Source organism: Salvia hispanica, unplaced genomic scaffold, assembly GCF_023119035.1.
Source record: "Salvia hispanica cultivar TCC Black 2014 unplaced genomic scaffold, UniMelb_Shisp_WGS_1.0 HiC_scaffold_975, whole genome shotgun sequence".
In the NCBI taxonomy this organism is placed as follows: Eukaryota; Viridiplantae; Streptophyta; class Magnoliopsida; order Lamiales; family Lamiaceae; genus Salvia; species Salvia hispanica.
In genome coordinates this window covers 2,127-28,228 of record NW_025952771.1, presented here as the reverse complement: position 1 = coordinate 28,228, position 26,102 = coordinate 2,127, and the positions used below count along the sequence as shown (strand labels likewise).

At 37.3% G+C, this 26,102-nt stretch overlaps 2 pseudogenes; one reads left to right on the top strand and one right to left on the bottom strand.

Annotated features, from left to right (window-relative positions):
• Positions 1-7,519: 7,519 nt before the first annotated feature.
• On the top strand, positions 7,520-18,769 carry LOC125200454 (annotated as a pseudogene).
• Positions 18,770-20,364: 1,595 nt separating this feature from the next.
• On the bottom strand, positions 20,365-24,517 carry LOC125200453 (annotated as a pseudogene).
• Between the last annotated feature and the right edge of the window lie 1,585 nt (positions 24,518-26,102).

Genomic DNA, 26,102 nt, shown 5'->3' with positions numbered 1-26,102 from the left:
TTACATAAAAAATGAGTTTAATAAGTTAGTGGAACGTAGGACTTTATTACCATTTATAATAAAAGTGAACATGGCCCTATTCGTGGACGGATTATAATGGTAAAATGAGACTCATATTCGAGATAAAGGGAGTATATCATTTTAGGTTCTTTTTTCATGTATGCCTAAAAATGCCTTCATGGCGAAAATATGAATTTTAGAGGGTATTTTGAGTTGAAAAATCAGCATCAAGATCTCAAAATGTATTTTTATGTATAAAAGATGATATAAAACAAAGATCAAATACCATTTATTTACAAAAGTGAAAGATCACATATAATTTTTGAAGTGCACTCTTATTATTAAAATCTACTCCTCCGTCCATGAATAGGAGTCCTGCTTTTCTATTTTTGGTCCGTTTGCATGAATAGGAATCCTGCTTCATAATTACCATAAATGGTTAAGAGACACACATTCCTCTAAATCATTCCACTCAATTCATGCTTAGAACACGATGATTGCGCATTTAATTCATATAATATAATTAAATTATGAAATTAAATCTTACATAGTGATTTTCGAAAGAATCGAAGTGGCTTGCTATGTCTCCACGTGAAGAATCTTGAATTGATTTCTAAACCATAGATCTTCTAACCATGACCCAACTCTAATCTAACTTCCTTGTGGGAGGAACTTGTTAGAAATGTAGAGATCTTGAAGGAGAACCAAGAGAAACCAATTGCTCACTTAAGATTCTGTTTTCGAGATAGCAATAATGATGTGTCATGCTTTAGATACTTTTGGTGCTATACTACACTCGTGCCATTAGCTTATCTCAAGGTAAAGATAACTTTTAGATTAGCAATGCAATCTTTCACGATAGTAGTCAAAGCTTCATCTAGGTTGTGAAAATATTTTACTCGCAAGGTATCGGGGGAGTCACCTGCCTGTGGGTTTGTATACTAAAAGATACTTCTAGCGTACATAATTCCTTTGTCACAATTTGTACATGTATACAAGAAACACCACATCAACTTGTTTACCTAATTATGAGAGTAAAAAATATAGATTATAAAATATTTATTGAAATATAAAAAAAAAATCTGGTTTTACAAGAAGGGGAAAAAAAACTGAGTTTTTCAAGGGGGTTTCCAAAGAGGATTTGACCGATCTAGTAAGAAAAAAGTTCACAACCTAAATATTTTTTTAAAACCTTTTTTATTTTAGGTTTGTTAATTTTTTTCTTACCTAAGAATAGATTAGTAAACAGTGGGTGAAAAGGGAAAACAAAAAATATATTTTTATTGTATCTACTAAAAGAATTATTTAAAAATATTATTTTTTTTAGTCTATGCAAAAATATAGATATTTTTTTTTAAAAACCCCCCATTACTTTTTTTTAATTCAATCATGATATTTGGGTGGAAAATTTAATAAAAAAAAATATTAGAATTTTTTTCATGAATTGCCCGTGGAAATTTTAAATCCCCGATATTTGAAAAAAATTTTTTTTTGAATTTTTTCCATGAATTAAAAAATTTTTAAAAAAAGGCTTGGAAAATTTAAATTTTAAATTGTAAATTGGCAAAAAATTTAAAATTTTGGAAAGAAAATTTAAATGCGAGAAAAAATAAAATGGAAAATTTGGTGTTTTAGGGGGAGTCCAATAATTTTTAGGGAAAAAATAATATTCCATAGATAAAAAATTTTCAATTAAGATTTAAAAATTTAATCTAAGGGTGAAACATCTAACACCCCATGGACCCCATTCCCCCTTACCAAACCTGCCCAAACTTATAAATAGTAGAAGAGAGGGGAAAACACAAAACACATTCACCCCCCTAAACCCCTAACCCTAGCCCCATGTTTTTTTTTTTTTTGGCTTGATTTTCGGGTTTCCCAAAATATGGGGTTTGGTTTTGGTTTTAAACTTTTTCTGTTCATTCTTTTCCGAGAATTGAATTGAAAAGATTGTTTTGTGCAGTTCTTCCAGATCTCATCAAAATATTATTGATTCTTTAAGATCACCACACGGATGAATAATCAAGGACTTGGGAATAGTGGACGATTCGTAGCAGAAATCAAGGATTACTAGGAGGTGCTATACAACGTCAATCCTTTAATGGATAAAGAGGTAAAATCAAATCTACATAAAATAGCATAATTTATGTGTTTAGATGTGTTTTACCTATAGATCTAGACTAATTGCATGAACGAAATTGAATGCATAATAATCTAAATAGATCTGTGGGAACTGTTTGTTTTCGTGTCTTTCGTTGCGGCAACCCCAACACGTGATGACAAGTTCCACTACCCACCCATCAATGTAGAAGACTTAGACTTATTTTTATCCAAGCATTTTAATTTATGTAATTAAACAAAATTTAAAAAATGGTGAATGTCCATTAAAGTAAAATATGTTGGGGCTACCGCAACGAAAGAAACGGAAACAAACATATCCTCAGATCTATTTAGGTGATTATGTATTCGATTCCAATTTCATGCAATTACTCAAGATCTATAGATAAAACACATCAAAACAAACATAATCATGCTTATTTGATGTAGATCTGATTGTAAGCTTTTATCCATTAAAGGATTGACGTTGCTATAGCACCTCCCGGGTAATCCTTGATACCATTCTATTCCCACCCTGATTATTCATCCGTGTGGACGGATCTTGAAGAATCAATAAAAGTTTGATGAGATCTAGGAAGAACAATACACAAAACTATCTATCTCGATTCAATCTATGGATTAGAATGAACAAGACAAGACCAATATAAAACCCTAGATCTCCTATTGTGATGGCTCAAAATCGAGGCAATGGGGAGAGAGAGAGGCCGATTTCTCGGGTGTGCTAGGTTTCTCATCTCTTCACTATTTATAAGGTGAACATGCTGGGCTAGAATGAGGATCCATGGAGTGATTAGATGTTGGGCTAGCCCATTAGACAATAAACTTATCAAATCAATTGACCCATGATTTAATATATTATCCAATGGAATATTATTTTATTCACGAAAGAATAATATTGAACTCCAAACTATATCACCAAATTACTAAGAGTAGGATTCATGGAGTGAAATAGATGTTGGTCTCACCCCTTAGATAAAATTTAATTAAATCAATTAACTCATGGTTTAATATATTATCCAATGGAATATTATTTTGTTCCACTAAAGAATAATATTGGGCTCCCATCTAAATCACCAAATTACGAATAACTTGGGTTCCATTTTATTTTATAATATTTCTCACGTTAAGATTATCTTAATCCATTAATTTTATTCTTTGTCTACTATGGACTTGAACTAAATCAATTCTCCAAAGAGTATTTCTAGTTTGAAACTCTATTTATTATTCATGGAATAAAATTCCAACGCATGCTTTCAATAATAAATTCATTTTTCAAACACCTCTTGGGATTAATCATACCACACCCGGTACGCGAATTCTATGAAATAATATTATAATATTTTCATGTTATTCAACAACTACCATCCAAGATATCATGATTGAGTTGCGAAAAACTCTCACATATTGATAAGTCAAAGTGGCGTCGATTAAATAAAGAATATCAATAGTATTTGAATAGACTAAGAAATAGTTGTACTAAATTATCCTGAAATATATTCTTTCAATAGATAGCAATAAAGAATATATTTCTGTGTTGATCCTTTCGTGTTTTACCACACTAGTGTTATTAATCTCTTCTTAGGTAAGAGAGCATTATCACAAACACTACAACCGTACCAATAGGTAGCCAAAGCTTATCTAGGTTGTGAACTCATTTTTCTTCATACTAGATTCCTGGTCAAGTCCCCTAATGGAGAACCCATGGGAAATCATCGATTCCCATATTTTAACCTTCTTAGTAAGTAGTCCTTCGACTTGTTTATTTATATTTCAATAAATAAACTATTATATTATACTTCCTTTGTCCGCCATTAGAGTTCCGGTCACTTTTGCACACTCGTTTTGTAAAAATAATAATAAATACTCCTTTCGTTCCTTCATAGTTGAGTCATTTTTCCATTTCGGGAAGTTTCTTCATAGTTGAGTCATTTCCAAATATGGTAACTTTTTCTTTTTCTTACTTTACTCTCTTTACTTTATTCTCTCTACCTTATTCACTTTATACTTTATTCTCTCTACATTTTCTTCTCTCTTACTCCCTTTGTCCCACTACAAGTGATGAATTTCTTTTGGACACGGAATTAAGAAAATACTCCCTCCGTTCCATAGTAATAGAGTCATTTTGCTATTTTGGTACGTTCCATAGTAATAGAGTCATTTCCCTTTTTAGTAAAAGTCAACACATTTTTCCACACATACTTTACTCTCTCTTACTTTTTCCTCTCTTCATCTCTCCACCTTTTTCATTTACCACTTTATTCTCCCTTTATAACGCTCCATTACTATGGAACAGATGGAGTAATATATATTGAGTTAAAGTGGAGAGAGTAAAGTATGAGAGAGGAAAGAGTAAGAGAGATAAAGAGAGAGAAAAGTAGAGAGAGAGAATAAAGTAAGAGATGATTGAAGTTTTGTTTTTTTAGCTAAAAAAGGAAATTGATCATTTGTGGTGGGACAACTCAAAATGAAAAGTTAATCACTTGTGGTGGGACGGAGGGAGTACTTTTTATCTATTTATTAACACACCAACATTTCTTTTAAAACTCCGTCCGAATATTTCGCCTCAACATTATTCTCTTTCTTACTTTATGATGTGGTACCCATTGATGATGTTTGATCTACAAATTTTTGTGAGGCTATTTTCAATTTCTCAACACAAAGCAAAAGATAATAAAAGATCCTACCAACAAAAATTGAATCTAAACAAGAAAGGATGGTAGATTGGGAATGAAAAGCATGTGTATAAAGATAAGATAAAAGAGCTACAACCATGGGACCTTGACCAAAACAATGGAAACAACCCTAGGCAACTTTCATTAGCTCTATCACCCCTTGGCTCCACAACTCAATGGATACACCCCATTGATGCATACCTCTACTTGAATCAATCAGGATGGAAACAAGCAACCTTAAAGGAAGGAATTGGATACAATCCTCAAAGAGGAAACTCTCTAGGGTAGAAACTTTAATTCAGCCAAAATCTAGCAAATAAAATGACATCAAAAAGCATTTATACTAAGGGTCCAAAAATAGAAAATTGCCACAAATCTAAGTATCGGGCAGATTCGCCGGCCGGCCGCTTTGTCACGAGCCAAAACGCATGGTCCGGGCGTTCTCTCGGAAATCACGCCGCTTTCGCTATTTCGCCGGTCGGCGTTTTCACAAGTCGAAAACGCCCGGTGCGTATGCTTCACTGGAATCATCGTCGTTTCGCCCGTCCAGGCGTCTTCTCCGAATACTCGTTGCCTCGCTTTTCAGCACGATCCTCAACTTCGGCTCCTACGTCGTCCTAGGCTCCTCCTCATGGACTTTTGAATGAATGTAGCAAGTCCATCCCGAAGCCGTCCTCGCATGGCCCTCGCCGTGGGTCCGCCACGTGAGTTCGTATCATTTTATCATTTGTCCACTTTAACTATTTATTATCATTTTTACAAAACAAGTGTGCAAAAGTGATCGAGACTCGTAATGGCTGTGGAGGAAGTATTATTTATTCTCATAATTAGGTAAACAAGTGGACATGACATTTCTTGTATACATGATAAACTCATGTTTTAGTCGGTTTAATTGGTCCTGCTGAGGTTCTTAATGCTGAGTTTTGATGCTTGAATTGTCTATTTCCAGCCAATTATCCTATATTTTGGAGTTTCATGTGTTTGTTGAGTGTTCTGGGCAGCAGAGCCTTCAAAGAATACACCCGGCCGGTAAGATGGAATCGATATGGGTCGAGAGGGTCGAAACGGCGCACTGGCCGGGTGGATTTCCAGACAAATATCCTACCCGGCCGGGTAAGTCGTTGACGTGTTTGACTTCGAAAACGTGATTTTTGACGGAAAATCGGGAGAAAAAAGGGTAGGGTTGCATTTTGCGAGTGGCATTCTACACTTACCGCCTCCAACACTCACACACACCTCCAAGAACACTTTTTGACAAAGAATTGAAGATTGAAGACTCTAGATCGGAAGATTGAAGACTTCATTCCTAGATTCATTCCACATGAGTTATTAGTATCCATCTCTTATGTCTTTCATTGAATTCTTTGTTTCAAACATGGTTTTTGTGAAGAACATGAGTAGCTAAACATTTCTTGTAGAATTCTTGGTGAAGATGCACTAATTTCATAGTTTTTATCCAATTAATTTTGTTCTTACCTTGCTTGTAGTTATTTGATTATTCTTGGGTTTATTCCTTTCAATTGCTTGATCACCACTTAATGTGTGGGATTAATTAGATTAATCGGGAGATGAAATAATTAACTGGAAATAAGAATAATTCACACCTTAATACAATAAAACTCGGGAGAGTTGAGGTTTTGAGTGATGTCTTTGACCTAATCGAGCTGGGAGTTACGGCTTTTAGGATTAGAAGGGGACTCCAATCCTAGCACCTAATCTCTGGTTTCTCACCTCGGGAGGGGTTTAATCTATAATTGTGGTCGACTTAGTGATTCTAGAGACACCAAAAGGTAAGGCAATTTGATTAGATAAGAACTTGGAATTGTGCATCGGATCCTTGAGTTCTACAATTTTCTCCATATTATCTTTTCACCCCGTGTTTACTTGTTTTTATTTGTTTATTGGCTCATTATATGCTTTTCGTAGTGTTAGAAAAAACCAAATCTTTCCCGATTCTCTAGATAGTAGTCAACATTTGTTCATGGTAGTTAAGTTGATACAAATTTGTCTCTACTGGGATACGATACTCTTGCTTGCTAATTGCTACACTATCCGTACACTTACGGGTATCATTTGTGTTAAAATAAGTCGAGTCAAATTTTTGGCGCCGTTGTCGTGGCATCTTGGCCCACCGAGGATTAATACCGGCTATTACATGATTAAGCATCTGGAGAGACAAGCAAAGAAGAATAGTGGGAAACTATGTTGTGGGGGTGTGGTCACCCACCCGGCCCTCGTTTCAGTCGATGTGGAGAGCGGGCTCCAGATTCGGGCCAATGTCCATTGATTGAGATTTTTTGAAGAAGTCGGGTATGATCACGGTGGACGTAGGAGCGCAGGGTACTTCATCCTAGGCCCGAAGACAGTTTTCCCGATTCCCCGACCCTTTGCTTACCGTCGGGGGTGGACTTATCGGATAATTGGAAAATGAACTCCGGTGACCATTTGGCAAAAATGGAAGTGACCCTCTCCCAGGCGACGGTCGGCTACCTATGCGTGTGGGCGCTCATCTACTCCAACGCCCAAAGATCCCCGATGAACCCTTGCCACCCGAGCTAAACAAGAAATGGACGAAGATGAAGAAGAGGAGGCTCGAGCATGAGCGAGAGGAGCATCGACCAAAGAAGTCGTCCCGAGGCCGCCCTAGGGACTGCCGAATGCGTACATAGCCTCGTGGATCCAAACTGACTGCAGCTAGGTCAAGACAACCAATGGGAATTTATGCGAAAATGGCGAGAGGAGAACCAGCTATGGATGGCTCGATAAGAATCCGTTTTGAGGCTTGTGAGACGCGGATAGAGCAACTTCGTGCTCGGGGGATGCCGATGGACTGAGCGCAAGCCTTCTATCAAGCTTATTATGCGAGAGGTAACCCACACCATCCACCTCTCTTCAAACTTATTCCTTCCTCCGCATTGAATAAGTTCTGGGGGGTCCGACGTGTATTGGTGATGCTCTCCTCCCCACTATCTTGGTGATGATGAACTTCTTGATTGGTCGATGATTCGTGAACTATTTTGATCTTTATTTTGTTTCATTTGATTTGTGTATGTCCCTCCAGGGGATTTGAATGGGGATATAATGATGTATATTGACCCTCGTGAGGTGTTTATTTTGGGCGCTTATGATGTTTTTATTGTTTGAAAAATCTTTGTAAAAATGGGGAATATGTTTAAATTGGATATGATTTGCTTTTGAGGGGTGCTTGTTTACTTGTTCAATGCCAATTCCAAGTGAGATTTAGAAAAATTTCGTTTGTGTGGTTTTTATCAAGTACTTTTGTTTCTAGAACTTCTTTTAATCATTTTAAAGTCTACATAGTGAATTTGAATTTAGGAATGACGTTAGGAATTCTTTGATTTTCCCTTTCCCAAACGTAAATTTTGTCTTAATCCATCCCCTCACCTAAAAAGTGTGATTTTGATTAATTGTAAAATATCTCAAAAGTGAAAAAGGGACAAAATAAAAGCACATAGAGATTTTTGTAAAAAAATGGGGGGTATAGTGATAAGTCTAAAAAAATCAAATAATTTGTGGAGGCTAAGCTAGACAAGTCAGGAGGATTTTTTGGTTGAGTTTCTAAATAGGGGGTTTTGGATGGGAGGGGTTAAAAAGTGACTTATCTGAGATTTGTAGGGGAAATTTTTTTGTTGGGGGAAGAATTGGGGGGTTTTGTGCCGTATTCTTTAACTTAGCCAAATTTTTCCCCCTACTCCAGGCCCACTTCAACCTTTAAAGCCCTTTTCGATTTTAGATTCACTTTACATTCTAGCAGAGGATATTTTGATTTTCAAAGGAAACCTTTATTTTGATTTGAGTGTTTTTATTGAGCCTCTTACACTTGAGAGTGAGAGAAGAAAAAAAAATAAAAAAAAAAAAATTTACACTTCATGATCTTTTGAGGGCATTAAAACCCAAGGATAAAAGCAGGGTTCGGGTAATGTTTGATTGATTTTTGCCACTTTACCGTTTTTTTTGAATTCTATTAAAGCCCCCAATTTCACCTCTTGTGAGTTTATTGTTGTGTTTCTTCTTTTTGGGGACAAATAAGGTTTCAATTTTGGGGAGTTGATAAACTCATGTTTTGTGGGTTTTAAATTTGGGGTTTGGGGGTGAATCTGATTTTTGATGCTTGAATTGTCATTTCAAATTATCCTATATTTTGGAGTTTCATGTGTTTTTTTGGTTTAGGACAAATAGATAAAAAAGAGGCAAAAGGGGCTTTTAGAAAGGGGGCCGGGAGTTTAAAAACCCCGGGTTTATATTGAAAAATTCCCGGGGGGTAAGATGGAATCGTTGGGAGGAAGGGGGGTAAAAAACGGCACCTGGTGGATTTAGAAAAATACCCCTCCCCGGTAATCATTAGTTTGACTAAAACCATTTTAAGTAAATCGAAAAAAATGGCGGGGCATTGGTGGATTCACCCCCCCTCAACTCCCCACCCCCAAGCCTTTGAGCAGAATTGAAATTAAAACTCTAGATAAGTAAGGCTTCATTCTTGTTTCATTCCCATAAGTTCTTAATCCATCTCTTATGTCTTTCATTGAATTCTTTTTTAAAAAATGGTTTTTGTGAAGAACATGGTAGCTAAACATTTTTTTTAAATTCTTGGTGAAGATATAATTTCATATTTTTTACCCAATTAATTTTTTCTTCCCTTTCCTTGATTATTTGATTATTCTTGGGTTTATTCCTTTAAAATTGTTTGATCACCACTTTTGTTAGGATTAATTAGATTAATCAAGTAAATAATTAATCTGAAATAAGAATAATTCACACCTTAATACAATAAAACTCGGGAGAGTTGAAGGTTTGAGTGAGGTCTTTGACCTAATCGAGCTTTTGGGAGTTATGGGTTTTAGTTAGAAGGGGACTTCAATCCTAGCACCTAATCTGCAGTTTCATCCTGAGGGGTTTAATCTATAATTGTGGTCGACTTAGTAATTCTAGAGACAATTTGATTGGATAAGAGCTTGAATTGTGCATCGGATCCTTGAGTTCTACAATTTTCTCCATATTATCTTTTGACTCCATGTTTACTTGTTTTTATTTGTTTATTTGCTCATTATATGATTTTCATAGTAGTTAGAAAAAAACCAAACCTTTTCCGATTCTCTAGATAGTAGTCAACATTTGTTCGTGCTAGTTAAGTTGATATAAATTTGTCTCATGTGGATACGATACTTACTTGCTAATTGCTACACTAGCCCGTCACTTGGGTATCATTTGTGTTAAAATAAGTCGAGTCAATACATGCACAACGATCAGTACAAAGGCATTACGCTCGAATTATTTTTAAGTATACAAACCCTAACGCTCATTCTACTAAAACAATACTCCCTCCGTCCCTTAAATTTGTCACATTTTGATAGTACGGTTTTAACAAATGTAATGGAAAGTTAGTTGAAAAGTTAGTGGAGAGAGTGGGTCCTACTTTTATATATTATTTTTATAATAAAATGTGAATAGAATGGAGTTATGGACATGTAGTCTCTACAATGACGCACTCTAGAAAATAGTACCGTGGGTCGGATACAATGAAATTTAATACCTCCGTCCCATAATGGATGTCACACTTTTCTTTTTAGTTGTCTCACAAAAGATGTCACATTTCATTTTTAGAAAAAGTTCACTTTCACATTAATATAAAATTATATTTTCTCTCTCCATTTAACACACAAAGTAAAACCAAAATCTCCTAAAATCTCACATATCGGTCCTATAAGTTTGACATCTTTTATGGGACGAAGGGAGTAGATAAAAATGTACTAACATGGGAGTAGATAAAAATGTACTAACATTTAAATAAATATTTAAAAAACATTACAGTAGACACATTTTTTTGTCCGAGATTTTTTATGTGGAATAGTTGGTTTATATGTACATAAAAAAGTGACTAAGTTTTAGTACTCAATATTTTTCATTAATTTAAAAAATCAGTAAAATAAAATAGAAATACTAATGAAACTAATAAAGCAAATTTTTTAAAATAACTATGTTTAACTAATCCAGTACCAAAACTAACTAAAGTCCCATAATAAAATAGGTCCAAAATTTTTGGCCTTTAACCTAACTAAAGCAGCCTTTTGAAGGATTGGATGTAACGTTATGGGGGTAAAGTTATCGTGATGGATGGAAGATCGATTATGTCATTCCCCCGGTTTGGTGGAGGGCGTGGGGTCGGCGACCCACTCGCCCCCATGGGTCCCTTTTCATTCACTAAAAATGGAAAATAAAGGAGATTTGGGCGGAGGAAAAATAAAAAGGGAAAATTTCAGGCGAAAGAAACGAGCGGCCCGGGGTACTCTCGAAAAATTATCAACCAAAGGAATAAGGGAATAGGAATACAATCTTTCCGTCAAAAGACCCTTTAGTTATTTTTGGAAGACTCTTTGGGAAAAATTAGGAATCAAACTTTTTTTTCGACTACTGTCCACCCATACTATAAAATTGAGGTAGTAACGGAACTTTAGGATCCTTAAACTCTTGGTGAGTGAGAACAAGAAGTTGTTGGAACTATGTCTTCCTGTTTTGTTGAATTTTCTTACAACAACATTTGTCCATTCTACCACACACCACTCACCGTTTGAGATTGTTTATAACTTTAATGCTTTAAATCCAATGGATTTATTTACTTCCAATTTGCCTTTATCTCTTATTTGTGATGTAGATGGTCACCGTAAGTTAAGTTCGTTCAAGAGCTTTATGCTTAATCGATTACTTGGCTTTGAAATTTAACTGAGCCACATTGGGTACAACGACGTATTTAGGGCTTCAAATTAACATTGAGTTTAAACTATTTTTCAGAATTTAATGGATTTAGATCTTTTAAGCTACAAGACAACAAAATAGAGATTAATAATTTACTACATTTCGATATCAATAATACCGTAATGATAAATGGATTTTTGGGATAAAGTTGTAATGTTAACGTCATGAAATATCATCGTGAATTATAAAGTTGTAATGATATCATCATGAAACATCGTCGGTGAATTATAAAGTTGTAATGCTATCGTCATGAAACATCCAAGTCCAACATACTGTTACAAATTAGAATTGATTGCGTTATATGAAACTCGACCTTCAAACTTTTGTTCAATACACAAACTCCAGCATTAAAATTATGTCGAAAGTAGTTGAAAATTGTAACTAATGGATTCGAAATATGATACTATCAAATAAATGCATGGAAAACAACGTCAATAATTTGTCATAGTTTGATTTTGAAGATGCTGAAAATAAAGTGCTTTTATAACAAAATTTTCCCATTTAATTAAAGATCAGTGGAGAAAAACTGGAAAAAGAAATAATTTCGTATAGTTCCTTTTTTGACTTAATGCCTTATCTCACAGTGATACACCAAAAGTTAATGTTGTTTCGTTCTAATTTATTCATGAAAAGGAATATGGAGTTCACGTTATAATTTCAGGAAGTTGATTAACTTTCTTTTGTGTGCAATCGTTTTTCTTATTTTATTTCGCCATTTTTTCCTTTCTCTGTTTTTTTATTCAATAAATTTAGCTCGAGTTAAGGTGTTGCAATCTGTGATCAAATCGGTTGGATTATGAAAAAGGAAGAGAAAAAATAATACTTCCCCTATCCACTAAATAAAACGTTTTTTTTGGCCTATTAAAATTTTTAAAATTTCTTAAAAAAAAATAACTTTATCTCTACTTTTCCTATCTCTTACTTTACTCTTTTTTCTTTAACTTACAAAAAAAACTATATAAAATCTTTTACTAAAAAAAACATTTCATATTTATTATGAGGAGGAGTATATCTCAAAGATATGATAAATATTAAAATAATTATTATGTTTCCTGGGTTTGAGCTTTTGTTTCATTCTTCTTCTTGAGTCAGCTTAGCTCTTGCTTTGTAGATGTTGTTTCTCTGCTCTTCTTGTTATATGGTTAGTCTGTTTTTGTTCTGATGTTTTGCACTCTACCTTCAATGGTTTGTGGTAAGATTTTTTATTATAAAAAAAAAAAGTATATATTTTAATTCATAAATACGCCTATATCAGGATGTAGAAGATAGGAATTGATTTGATACAAAAAGGTAATTTTCAACCAATAAGTGGTTTAGTTGGCATTAATATTTTTATATTCGATTATCTAAACAATTAAATTTACATATTTTGTATCACTTCCTTCATATTGGCTTATCTAACAATGATATTTTTTGTTTTACTTATGTTATGACCTCAGAAATTATCCTACTACATAATCCTTTTCAACAGAATGGGTTGAATTAGCAAAGCTCAACATTTCCCAGATTTTGAGGAAAACCCACGAAGTGGCTAATTAATTAAATTCTATTTTCGTCCACCCAGACCACTAACAATAGCTTATTTAGTTTTTAATTGTTTTATTTTTTTTAAAAAAATATAATAATATCAGAACCCCACATCAACCGGTTACTACTATATTACTAATAATTTCAACATCTAAAAATAATAATTACCTTTGAATATACAACAAAAAATAGGCCGTTGATTCACTTGTTATTAAATTTTTCGGTAGATATATAGTTTTATCAAGTAATCCTTTTCTTAATTGGGTTCGATTAACAGATTAATAAATTAATTCAAATAATAGACATGCTGAATTTAAAACCACTAGATTATTTTCTTGTAAATCGCCAACGTAACTTTGAATTTCCTTATTCGAATTATAGCTTCACGAATCAATTTTAATTTTAATTACCCTTTAGTGTAACTACACACTTCGTTAGTATATTTGTAAAAGCTAGGTACTAATACACTGATAATAAAAAAAATATGAAAAATGTATAACGGAGGAATAATTGTATTGAAACATTTCTTCTTGTATAAAGAATTCAATTTGGAATTTTGGACCATTGATTTTTACACGATCTATTGTAGCTATAAAAAGTGCAAATATTCCATGAGACGGGAGTACTTGTTACTCCATTTATTAATAGTGGGTTGAACTATTTTAAAGTTTTTTTTTTTAGTAATAAATTTTGAATTCAAGAAATTAATTAGTGATTGATTAATTTTTTTATCAGTTCATTTATTCTTTTGTACATTTGCATCATAATGTAATGAACTTCTACTGCCAAAGTATGGGAAGTCACTAACTAATATAGGATGTCCACCATCGATACCAACATTTTTATGAGTTGATCCATATACTAGTATTACTGCTATCATTATAAAGTTATTGTTACCAAAACTATGACTCAATTATTTTGAGATGTATCAATTCTCCATTGATATACCTTTCTTACAATTTGAGATATATCAATTCTTCATTGCTATACCTTTCTTATAATCTGGTTGTCAAAGAACACTCTCAGCGACACTCTTATATGCTAAATTGGAGATTTCACTTTATAATTTTCGTTGACAGCTACAATAAAAAGCGGTTATATATATACAAAAATAACAATCTTAATTCTATCCATAATAATAATCTCGTTGGGCCAATAATAATCTCAATTCATTTTGTTTTATTTAGGCTACATAATTAACAAAAAAAAAATTTCTCTAAAGAAGCAAAGGTGGAGGTTTAGGTTAGTCACTTTTGATATACTCCATATAATTACAGAAGAACTTTATTATTAATCTTTTATTTGGGATTTAGCAATCTCCTCGTTTTTGTTCCGTAATGGTGAGTTATTTGCTTGAAAATGTTGATGCTCATCTGAGGCTGAGAAGAGTATGGAATTATGCATTATATTGATGCTTAATTAACTAATCCTATATGACATGAAAGTAACTACTGATAAAAATTTAAAAACCACGAAATCGAACAATATTAATATAATCAATTATATCTAATGTACATCAAATTTAAAAGAAAATTTTGTAAAACAAAAAAAAGAGTTGATATTTTTTTCTTAAATGTTAATGGTATTGAAAACTACTGCAAGAATATTTTATTCTTCCTCGGTCCATTTCAATAGTTCTTCATAGGGGAAAACATGGTTTTAGTATAAAGTTAGTAAATTAGATTAATTATAGGGTTTAGAAAAAAAGTGATTGAGCCGGGAAATATTTTTAAATACTAATTATTTTACATGTTAGCCCTCCTTTTTCCCCTTTGTATTTCCTCTGTCGTAACTTGATAAAAACCCAGATTGAAATGGACCAACTAGAAGAGAAGACTACTTATAGAAGAAAAGAATAAATTAAACTAGCACATTCAGAGGGGAAAGCAAAAAACAGAAAATTTTGAGGGAAGGGGGGAGAAAATTTATTTTGGGATGAATAAGTTTACAACTTCAATAAAGACCAAAATAGTATGGCCCAGACTTTAAATCTTACTGATTTATTGAGGAAAACAATGCATTACCACATGACCTTCTGCTAAATTTAAATTCCTCAATAAAAACACGATTAAAAGACAGATTGCACAAACCACGGAACACAGAACCCCGAGGAAAAAAAATCCCCAACTTTACTAACTCAAATGTGAATTGACCCACACATACACTTTTCCCTTGTCACATACTTGAAATTAATAATATGAAATTGAATTAATTCTCAAATTGAAGAAGAAAAAAGCAGAGAGATCGAGAAAAGTTAGAGGTGAAGGGAAAACCCCCAATGCGAATGCAAACCCCAGAAAATCATCTTGATTTTGAGGCCAACCGCAATGCCGAGGCATTTCTCCCCTCCGTCGCCGCCACCACCACTATTTCTTCTTTTCCTCCTCCTTCTCTCAAACGCAGCCCTTGTCCCATCTCCGCCCCCAAAAACCGAGGTCGCCTCCTTTTATTCATGGCTCCACTCTTCTTCCTCCTCTTTTTCCCCCCTTCGACCTGGAACCTCCGGGGCCGACCCCTGCAACTGGCATTCATCTCATGCTCCCCGCCAAATTTGTGACGGAGATTAACATCCAGTTCTCCACCTCGTTTCCCTTTCCCCCCACCCCCCCTTTACATTTTCCCAACCCCCAATCTCCGCAGCGAATTCACCGGGGAAATCCCGCCCGAAAGGGGGCGTTTTTCAGAGCAACGATGTTAGCTCCAACAGCCTCACCGGAGCCATTCCGGCAACAATCGGCAAGTTAAAAAACTTGGAGGATTTGATTCTCAACTCTAATCAGCTCACGGGGAAGATTCCTCCCGAGATTGGCAGCTGCGCTAGTTTGAAAAATCTCCTATTGTTCGATAACAGGCTGAGCGGGAGCATCCCCTTCGAGATCGGGAAGCTATTCGGTTTAGAAATCCTGCGCGCCGGCGGCAATCAGGATATAGATGGAAGATTACCTGATGAGATTTCTAACTGTGAGAATTTGGAGGTGTTAGGGTTGGCAGAGACGAAGATCTCCGGTGAAATTCCAGCCTCTTTCGGTAAATTGGGGAAACTTCAGGTGCTGTCGCTTTACACGACTATGCTCTCCGGCGAGATTCCGGCGGAGATAGGGAACTGCTCGGAGCTCGTCGAATTGTATCTTTACGAGAATAGCCTCTCCGGGCGCTGCCGCGCGAGCTCGGGAAGCTTCAGAAACTGGAGAAATTGCTTCTATGGCAGAACAATTTCGTCGGCTCCATTCCTCAAGAGCTCGGAAACTGCAGAAGCTTAGTCGTGATTGACGTTTCGTTGAACTCATTGACAGGAATTATTCCTCAATCGTTGGGGAATCTCACCAATCTCGAAGAACTGATGCTCAGCAGCAACAACGTCTCCGGCTCAATCCCCGCCGTCCTCTCCAAGGCGTCAAGCCTTATTCAATTTCAGGTGGACAGCAATCAGATTTCCGGCTCCATTCCCCGGGAATTTGGATCGCTGAGCCAGCTTCAGGTCTTCTTCGCATGGGACAACAAGCTCGAAGGCAGCATTCCGGCGGCATTAGGCGGCTGCAGCAGCCTCCAGGCGCTGGATTTGTCGCGTAATTCACTCACCGGAATCATGCCCCCGAGCATTTTCAAGCTCTCGAATCTCACCAAGCTTCTATTGATTTACAACGATTTATCCGGTGCTATTCCGCCAGAGATAGGCGAATGCAGGTCTCTTATCCGGTTGCGATTGGCTGGGAACAAGATCAATGGAAGAATTCCGGTAACAATCGGATTGCTAAGCAATCTGATGTTTCTAGATATCTCCAGCAACCGTCTCAGTGGTCCTGTTCCGGATGAGATCGGCAACTGCAACCAGCTTCAGATGCTCAACCTCGCCGGAAACTCGCTCACTGGAAACCTGCCTAGTTCGATTTCATATCTCAGTAAGCTGGAGGAATTGGACGTTTCGATGAATCAACTTGCTGGCTCAATCCCTAGCAGTTTCGGTGAACTTTTCTCTCTGAGTAGGCTTTTGCTCAGCAGCAATCTATTGTCAGGCGAAATCCCGGCCACACTCGGGCGCTGTCGCGGCTTCAGTTGCTCGACCTGAGCCAGAATCAGCTGTTTGGGAGCATTCCGGTGCAGATATTTCAGATAGAGGCTCTTGAAATCGCTCTGAATTTAAGTTGGAACGCCCTAACAGGGCAAGTTCCGCCTCAGATTGTGGCTTTGAGCAAGCTCTCTGTTTTGGACCTCGCACAACCACCTCAACGGAGAACTCACGCCTCTCTCCGGCCTCGTGAACCTCGCCTCCTTGAACATATCCTACAACAACTTCACCGGCTACCTTCCTGATAACAAGCTTTTCAGGCAGTTATCGAGCACTGAGCTGGCCGGGAACCAGGGCTTATGTGGTCGGGGGCATGACTCGTGCTTCCTTAGAGACCGTGCACAAATGCCTCGTTCGGGGTGGCCCTGGAGGCTGAAACTGGCAATCGCGCTGCTCGCTGGTGACTGTCGCCTTGGGCGTGGTCGGGGCAATGGCGGTTATGAGGGTTAGGAGGATGAATAAAGAAGAGAGGGATGCTGAATCCGGAGGTGGTGGTGGTGCATTTTCTGGAAGTTCACTCCATTTCAGAAGCTGAATTTCACAATCGAACAAGTGGTGGACTGCCTGGTGGAGTCGAACGCGGTCGGGAAGGGATGCTCGGGGATCGTGTACCGAGCAGAGCTGGACAATGGGAGGTGATCGCGGTGAAGAAGCTGTGGCCGACGACAACGGTGGGGGTGGGGTGCGGACTCGTTCTCGGCCGAGGTGAGCACGCTGGGGTCAATACGACACAAGAACATCGTCAAGTTCTTGGGGTGCTGCTGGAACGACAACACGCGGCTACTCATGTACGACTACATGCCGAACGGAAGCCTCGGGAGTTTCCTACATGAGAGGAGGAATGGAGGGTGCCTGGAGTGGGACGTCAGGTACGGAGTCATAGTTGGCGCTGCTCAGGGCTTGGCTTATCTGCACCACGACTGCACCTCCTATCGTGCATCGCGACATCAAGGCTAATAATATCTTGATCGGCCTCCATTTCGAGCCCTACATTGCCGATTTTGGACTGGCCAAGCTCGTCCATGATCGAGATTTCACGCGATCTTCCAACACGGTCGCTGGCTCCTATGGTTATATAGCGCCTGGTCCGTCAATACATGCATATGGTTTTTCTCGCTTTCCATTTGCTAGGATAGATAACTCGTTCGTTATGGAGTTATCTTACCTAAAATTACTTAAAATGTTTATTCTTATCGTACATTTTTGTAATGTGCAGAGTATGGGTACTCAATGAAGATCACAGAGAAGAGCGATGTGTACAGCTTTGGAGTTGTGATGCTCGAAGTATTAACGGGCAAGCAGCCGATAGACCCTACCATACCGGAAGGGCTTCACATTGTGGATTGGATGCGGCGAAAGAAAGGAAGGAGCCGACGTGCTGGACCCGAGCTTAAGGCACACGACGGAGGTGGAGATTCAAGAGATGATGCAGACTGTTGGAGTTGCTATGCTGTGTGTGCATCCTTCACCGGAGGACCGGCCGACAATGAGGGACGTGGCAGCAATGCTGAAGGAGATTAGGCAAGAGAGGGAGGAGATTAGCAAAGGGTCAGAGATGCAGGAAAAGGGAGCTGCAACGGAGAGCCATCATCAGCAATGCAGGGATTGTGTTTGAAGACTACTACTAACACTTCATCTTCGTTGCTGCAATCCAATTCCTCTATTGCCAAATTTGGCCTTGCTAAGGAATAAATTTTGTTTCTTTACCTGGCCTTGTACTTATACCGTGGTATTATTCTTTGTGCAAAACTCCAACTTGATGGAAAGAATAAAACTTATTGCACTACAAAAGCCAATGATCACACCTTGTAATTAGAGTAAAATAACATCGTCCTACGTAAATTTTTCATTTTAGCATGTACTTTAAAATTATGCATTTTCATTTTAGGTCACTTTGAACAATGGAATACTTCTAATATCATTTTATTTACAACTTATACCATACTAATAATTAATAATATAATATATTGTGAACTTCACTATCAACTAATACTATTTAAATAAACACGGCTAATAATATAGATCTTACAATACACTAATACTATTTATCTTTCACCTTCTCTTTACTTTACCAATTACGTGTTAACAACGTGTTAACATCTACTCCCTCCGTCGCCGATTAAGAGTCACACTTTTTCATTTCTGGTCCGTCCCCGATTAAGAGTGGCACTCCCTACTTACTATATTTGGACATAAAAAATACCCTTATTTTTGGTAAATTTACACAAAATGACATTACCTAACTCCATTTATTACACAAAATGTCATTACCTAACAAATTTATTATACACAAAAAGTCAAAGAGGTCCAACATTCCACTACCTAACTTCATTTATTACATTCAAACACTTCCTTAAAACCCTGTCCACAAAGGTGACTTTAATCGAGGACGAGGAGTATCGCTTCAAAAGATATTACTCTTACGTTCCATTGAAATGAAACATTTGTTTTTCGTCACATGATTTTATGTAGTTTTGTTTTGTGAGTTAATAAGGAGAGAATAAAGTAAAATAAAATAGATGAAAAAATAGAGATAATGTTGTATCCATTTTAGAAAACGTGTTGATTTAATGGGATCATCCAAAAAAGAAAAATGTTTTATTTGTAATGGGATATGGAGTACTATTTTTAGTTGACGTGAGTTATACAAACTCCACGTATTATCATGGTCGCCGACCGACACACTTTGACAATCTTTTCCCCCCTCATGAGCGACCGACACATTTTTGACAATTTTTTCATCCTCATCATTTTGCATGTACATAAATGTATAATATAGATAATGGTGAGGCTGTGAGAGGGTCCCACCACAATCCAAAATGCTTATAAATGTTGGCTTTTGTAGTTGTAGTAAAAATCCTTGCCGAATCAAACGCTGACAACATTTTGCAAACAAAAAGGTAGAATATTTTAATTAAAAGAGAAAGGTAGTTGGATGTAATAATTGATGAGAGAAAGTTGCATTATTATTTCTCAATTTAGACACATGGATCTTATATGGATAGACCTAAAAGAAAACTTGTTATATTTACCGTGCAGAGGGAATAGTATATCCAAGCTTCTAATCAGCCTTTATAATGCAACCGAACAGGCACTAACTGTACAACATCTTCATGGAACAACAAAATGTACTAGAATTCAGAACTTATATACAACATCTTCTTGGAACAACAAATGTACTAGAATTCAGAACTTATATACAACATCTTCTTGGAACAACAAAATGTACTAGAATTCAGAACATATATATCTTCTCATAACAGTCAAACTTACTTACTGACACAGGGCTACAAATTACTCGGTGTTTGTCAAGTAATAGCAATACAAACTACAAAGAAGAGTTTGAACCAAAATATTTAAGTACCACTATTAGGACCATCAATCGTTTCCCATCTACATGACTATACATAACATAGTTTTGGTTCTAAAAACATGATGATTATTCCCAGTCAAGACGAAGTCAATTGAAGCCAATAATATCATACATCACAAGTCATGCCTAAACTTCATCAATTCTCTTTCATGTTCCAATTTCATCTTACCGTTTGTCTGATTGGTGCAAGTGAGGAGCTGTTACCAGCAAGCGAGGATAAGCTGCTATGTTTCTCCTTGCCGCTTCTTGGCCTCCAATTTTCCACCCGGCTGTTGCACTTTCACTCCTCGTATCATCTGTATCATCCCAGCATTTGAATAAATAAGATACCTAGAAACGATCATGTAATATGTAGGATTAAAGGTTCTTGAATAGGGCAAAGTTGTAACTCACATATTTGCCACATTTCGTATCCGAGTAGATGACAATGAAATCTCCTTCTTGAAGTTCATTGACCCTCACAAAATCCCCTATGCATGAATAAAATAATAAGATTTGTTAAATCATTAATTTCCTAGTAGTAAGAATATGGTCAGATTGATGTACTCAGCGTTACCTGTGTTCTCAAGAAGGTACATTCTGCTTTTGTTATTAGACCAAAACCTGAAACCCTCAAAATCATATAGAAAGGTGTAGTTCTGATATCCAATTCGACTTAATTCAAAATCATACCTATATCGCATATTCCAAACACGAGAAGTTCCAATATCTTCCATGGCAATGGAAATCCCATCTCTTGTTTCCAGTTCTGGGAGATGGCTTTCAGCCTCTTTCTGGCACCACATTGCAATTTTTGTTCAATTTCCATGAATCAAGAATCCAACTCAAATACATTCTCTCCGGTCCCCATTAAATGTCTCATATTTGATCAAAGTTAGTTTTAAGAAATTTTAAATTAGTGGAATAGGGACCCACTTATATATATTAGTTCTATAATAATTGTGAGTAGAATAAGTTGTAATACTGAGATTCACTTACTAAATAGTAGTAGTAAAAGTGAAATGAGACATTTATTGTGGACCGTTCAAATAAGAAAATATGAGACATTTAATGGGAACCGAATGGAGTATTAACTTTTATGAAATGGGACAGAGAAGGCAAGTATACTTACTTTTGGCAACACAATTCTTCCCAAGTTGCCAACATCACTTTGCTTCAACACTTTCTGCAGCAAACACTTCAAGTTCTTTTCAGTCTTCCAACCCTATTCACAAAAACCTAGTATTAATTCTAACTCAATCAAGCAAGAATTTCACATACAAAATTAGCAAACCTGTTGTTGCTGCCTATTAGAAGCAGAGACAGCTGCTGCTGCCTGCCGCTGCGGTTGCCTGTTGGAATTAGGGTTGCGTTGCTGCGGCCATCCGGGAAGAGGCATCCAAAGACCAGTACCCCAAATCCCCGGAGAAGCACCGTCATCACCAAGGCGAGGATCATTCAGTCGGTTTTGCAGTTGATTCAAGCGATGGCTTTGGTGTGAATACAAGGAGCGCCGTTGGCGGGCCATTCTCATCTTCCTGGCCTCTCTAGTTGCAGAAGAGCCGAGTCTCATCGACCTTTCCCCATTTGAACCGTGCATCACATAGGGATTACCGTACAAACTCTGCGAGAGCGACCATGACGGAGCTTTCTCGATTACCTGAGGATATTGGCATGGGATTCCATTGACAACCCCGTGCATTGGGTCCACCTCCGGCTGCATCCATTGGGTTGTGTTTGGATGAGGATTGTAGATGAAACTGGGGTTGGGATGGGAAGGAGATTGGGCCTTCTTGTGCAGTTGGTACTGCTCAACCCAGTCGAGGATGAGTTTAAGAAGCTGTTTCTTACCTTCTTTAGTGGTTCCTAAACGCTTGGAAGCGCTTTCAACGGTGGAGCGCTTCAGTTTGATGCTTCTCATATCCTCTGCAGAGATGTGATCCTTGTTTTGTTTCAGCCATTCGAAGAAGATCATCGCCAGTTGCTGTTCCCTTGCAGGAAGCTCAAACCGCAGCTATCTTCCTCAGTGGCTGCGCCACCGCCTGTTGATCTTCTTGAGGGCTGTAAACGGACGAGGGGTCCCAGAGCTCGTTACATTCGATCAGATCCATGTACTCCAAGTTCTCCATCACATCGATGCAATCCACGTTACCCAGGCAAGCGTCCATTTTCACCTGATCCTGGAAACATATCCTGGCAATACCGCTTCATCCACCCAAGAGGTTGCGAGGAGGGGAGGAGCTTCCTGTTGTTAGAAAATGATAGAAAAATAAATATAACAATATCTCACACGGTGAAAAAAATGAAGTGAAAATTATATTCCTCGATCCATAAAAAGTATGAACATTTGGTTCGCCACGAGTTTTACAAAATTGATAAAGTAAGAAGAGAGATATAAAAGGTAAAGGTTATGGATCCACATCATTAGAATGTAAAGATCGATGCGAAAAAAAATGATGCAGAAATATAACGTGTTTTTCAACCATTCTAAATTAGGAAGTTCATACCACTTCAACAAAAAAAAACGACATGGACACTTTTTAATGCTATTAAAGACTAACGCTATTTTGTTTGTCTAATTATATCACCAACACTCCATAAAATGTCTTTATTGTTGGAACAAAATTTGGGGTAATTATATCACCAACACTCCATAAAATGTCTTTATTGATGTTCCAACTAAAATTAGAGGACACAAATAAACATCCTAAAAAATAAAAGATTAAGATAATTTGTCCTCAACTTATGACGTTTTCTTTTGCGTTTTTGTTTTGTGTCCTTAAAAGATACCCCATCCGTCCCGAAAAAATATAAACATTTGGTTTGGCAGCTTTAATGCATAATTGGAAAAGTAGAAAGTGATAGAACAAAAAATTTTAAAGTATTGTTAGTGGAAAATGAGTCCCGTCTAAGAGAAAAGATTTTTCAAAATTAGAAAGTTCCATATTTTTCACCGACTAAAAGGAAAATAGTTCATACTCCCTCCGTCCGCGAATAGGAGTCTCGGTTCTTTTATACAATAGGCATCATATTCAATGCTCATTCCCCACATTTCATTTAAAACTAATAAATACAAGTTAACCAATATACCGCTAACTTTTTTCCACCTACTTTTCTTTATAACATTTCTTAAGATTCCATGTCGAAAAAATAGGACTTCTATTCACGTACAAAGGAAATTTTTTCGGGATTGAATAGAGTAATTAAGTTTTTTGTAGTGTTTTTTTCTGGATTAATAATAAAAATAGCTCATATTTTTCTAAACGGATGGAGTATAAGTCACTCTTAGTTTTAAGATGGAAGTTATGAATTTCTATAGTTGTATTAGAGCGGATCGTGGCCCAATTTAACTAACCTAGCATTCGAATGAAATTGAAAATATGACTAATTGAGGGCTAGTTCAACTCCAACCCTGAACCTTGAGGAGGTTGAGTTTTTCGGTAGGAGAGAGGGTGTTGGCAAATTAAAAATAAATACTAGTATAAAGAGATAATTGAAATCACTATTAAAACACATCAATTGGCTTTAGTCACCTGTAACTGGCTTCGGCTCCGGCTCCGGCCCGGCTGCATGGAGGAGGAGGAGGAGGAGGAGGAGGAACAGGAGGACGTGCAAGGGAATTCCGGCAGTGAGGGGAAGTCATCGTAGAAAATTGAAGCTTCATTGACACCAAAAAGGCCGTCTTGATCTCTATCAAGCCACATTTCTTTGTCATCAATTCGGTCTTCCTCGAAACCAATAGGGTTTGCATTTTCAACACCGCCACCGCCGCCCACCTCCTCAGCTTCGTCACCTGCACAACTGAAATGCAGATCTTGCTCCGCCGCTGCAACTTTGACCATCTTTTATGTCTAAACGGAATTGGTTTCATTTTTGTTGGATATGTATGAGATAGATATAGATATAAGTGGTAAGTGGTATGGAAAAGAGGTTTAATTTTGTAAGTTGTTAAGGAAATAAGTGTGGAAATCTAAATGAGAAGCAACAAAAATCATCTGGATTTAAAAAGTAGCCACTTGCAAATTAAAAAATCCAGATGAAAGCGACTCCTTTCACAAATCTAAATCTAAATCTAAATCATTAAACTAAACAAGATTAACTTGAACAACAAACTAGATTTACAATTGGTTTCCTTTGTTTTCTTTCCTTGAATGGCTTTTTGTTGGTTTTGGCTGGAGTCTTGCTCCAATCAAAGTAAGAGAGAGAAAGTGAATCGAATGGGGTTTGAACTTTGAAGTTTTAGAGAGAGAAAAGAAGAAAACAACCAAAGTTTTCAGAAAACCTCGGGCTATAGTTCAAAAAAAGAAACCAAACTGATCAAAATATGTAATTGCAAGTTCCACAGTAGCTCAATTTTCTCTCCATTTATAAATAAATATTCAATGCCTATCATATACACATGCAGACATGGTTATATAGAGATAGAGAGAGAAAGATGGGATTGGACCGAATGAGAGAAAGGCTTCGTATCTCTTTGTTTTTTCACTGCGTGTATGTCTATTATTCTTTGCTCGAAAAACTCAAATACAAATACAAATACAAATACAATGCCAATTCCCCTCTCTCCACTTGATCTGCCAATAAACTATATTCGTCGTTTGCTGGGGATAATCTTTTTTGCACCAAAAGAGACAGTTGTAATAAAAAAATTAACTTTTTTTCAAATATCATGATTAAAATTTAAAACTTTATGTTCATGGGTTTGTTGGGGCGCCATGAAAATTTTATTTTTATTTTTTGCATGCGGTGTCGCGTTCTCGTGAATCAAGAGTTTTGTCAAATAGAAACCTGCCACGTCATATACTGTGATGCCGTGGCGATCTGTGGAAGCGGTAAAAATGCGGCGGAGGAACCCCCTTAACTCTGTATTTAAACTGCTTTAAAAAGTTTTTCCCAAGGAGGGGGCAATTTCCAAATGCTGCCTTTGCCGCCAAATTGGCCGGCCTTTGGGGGGGTGGGCGAAAATTTCCCCGGCGAAAATTGTTAAAAAGGGGGGCCAGTGGCGTTTTATCGCCGGATTATCCCCAAGGACGCCCCCCCTTTTAAGGGGGGCGATTTCGGCGATAATGGCGTTTTTTAAAAATTTTTTTTTTTTTTTCGGCGGTTATTTTATCCCCCCCTTTTATAAATATTTCATTTCCCCCCAAAATTCCCTCACCCAAAAACCCATTCACCAAATTTTCAATTTTTTTTCCTAAATCTTTATTAAATGATTTCCCCGAAAAAACCCGTCTCGTCCCCGGGTCCGACGAGGAAATATCCCATTTTCTTCCGAAGAAGAGGTACCTCCCCCCCGGAGGGATGTAGCGGGACCCGAACCCCAATCAACAACTATATTCCCGCATAAAAAGGGGAGGTAACGCCGGCCCCCCCAACGGCCAATCCGCCCGGCGGGGAACATCCCCGCAACCAAAACCCAGGGGGAGGGTCGGGCTTTTCCGCCGTTTTTCCCCGCGGGGGAACCATTTCCCCCAATGTATTTCGCCCCCGGGAAGAATCCCCCCGCCCCCCTTTTCCCCCGGCGCTTGAATGCGTTGCCCGGCCCCCGATTTCCCGGCCCGGGGAAAACCGGAACCCCGGGGCCCATCGCCCCTCC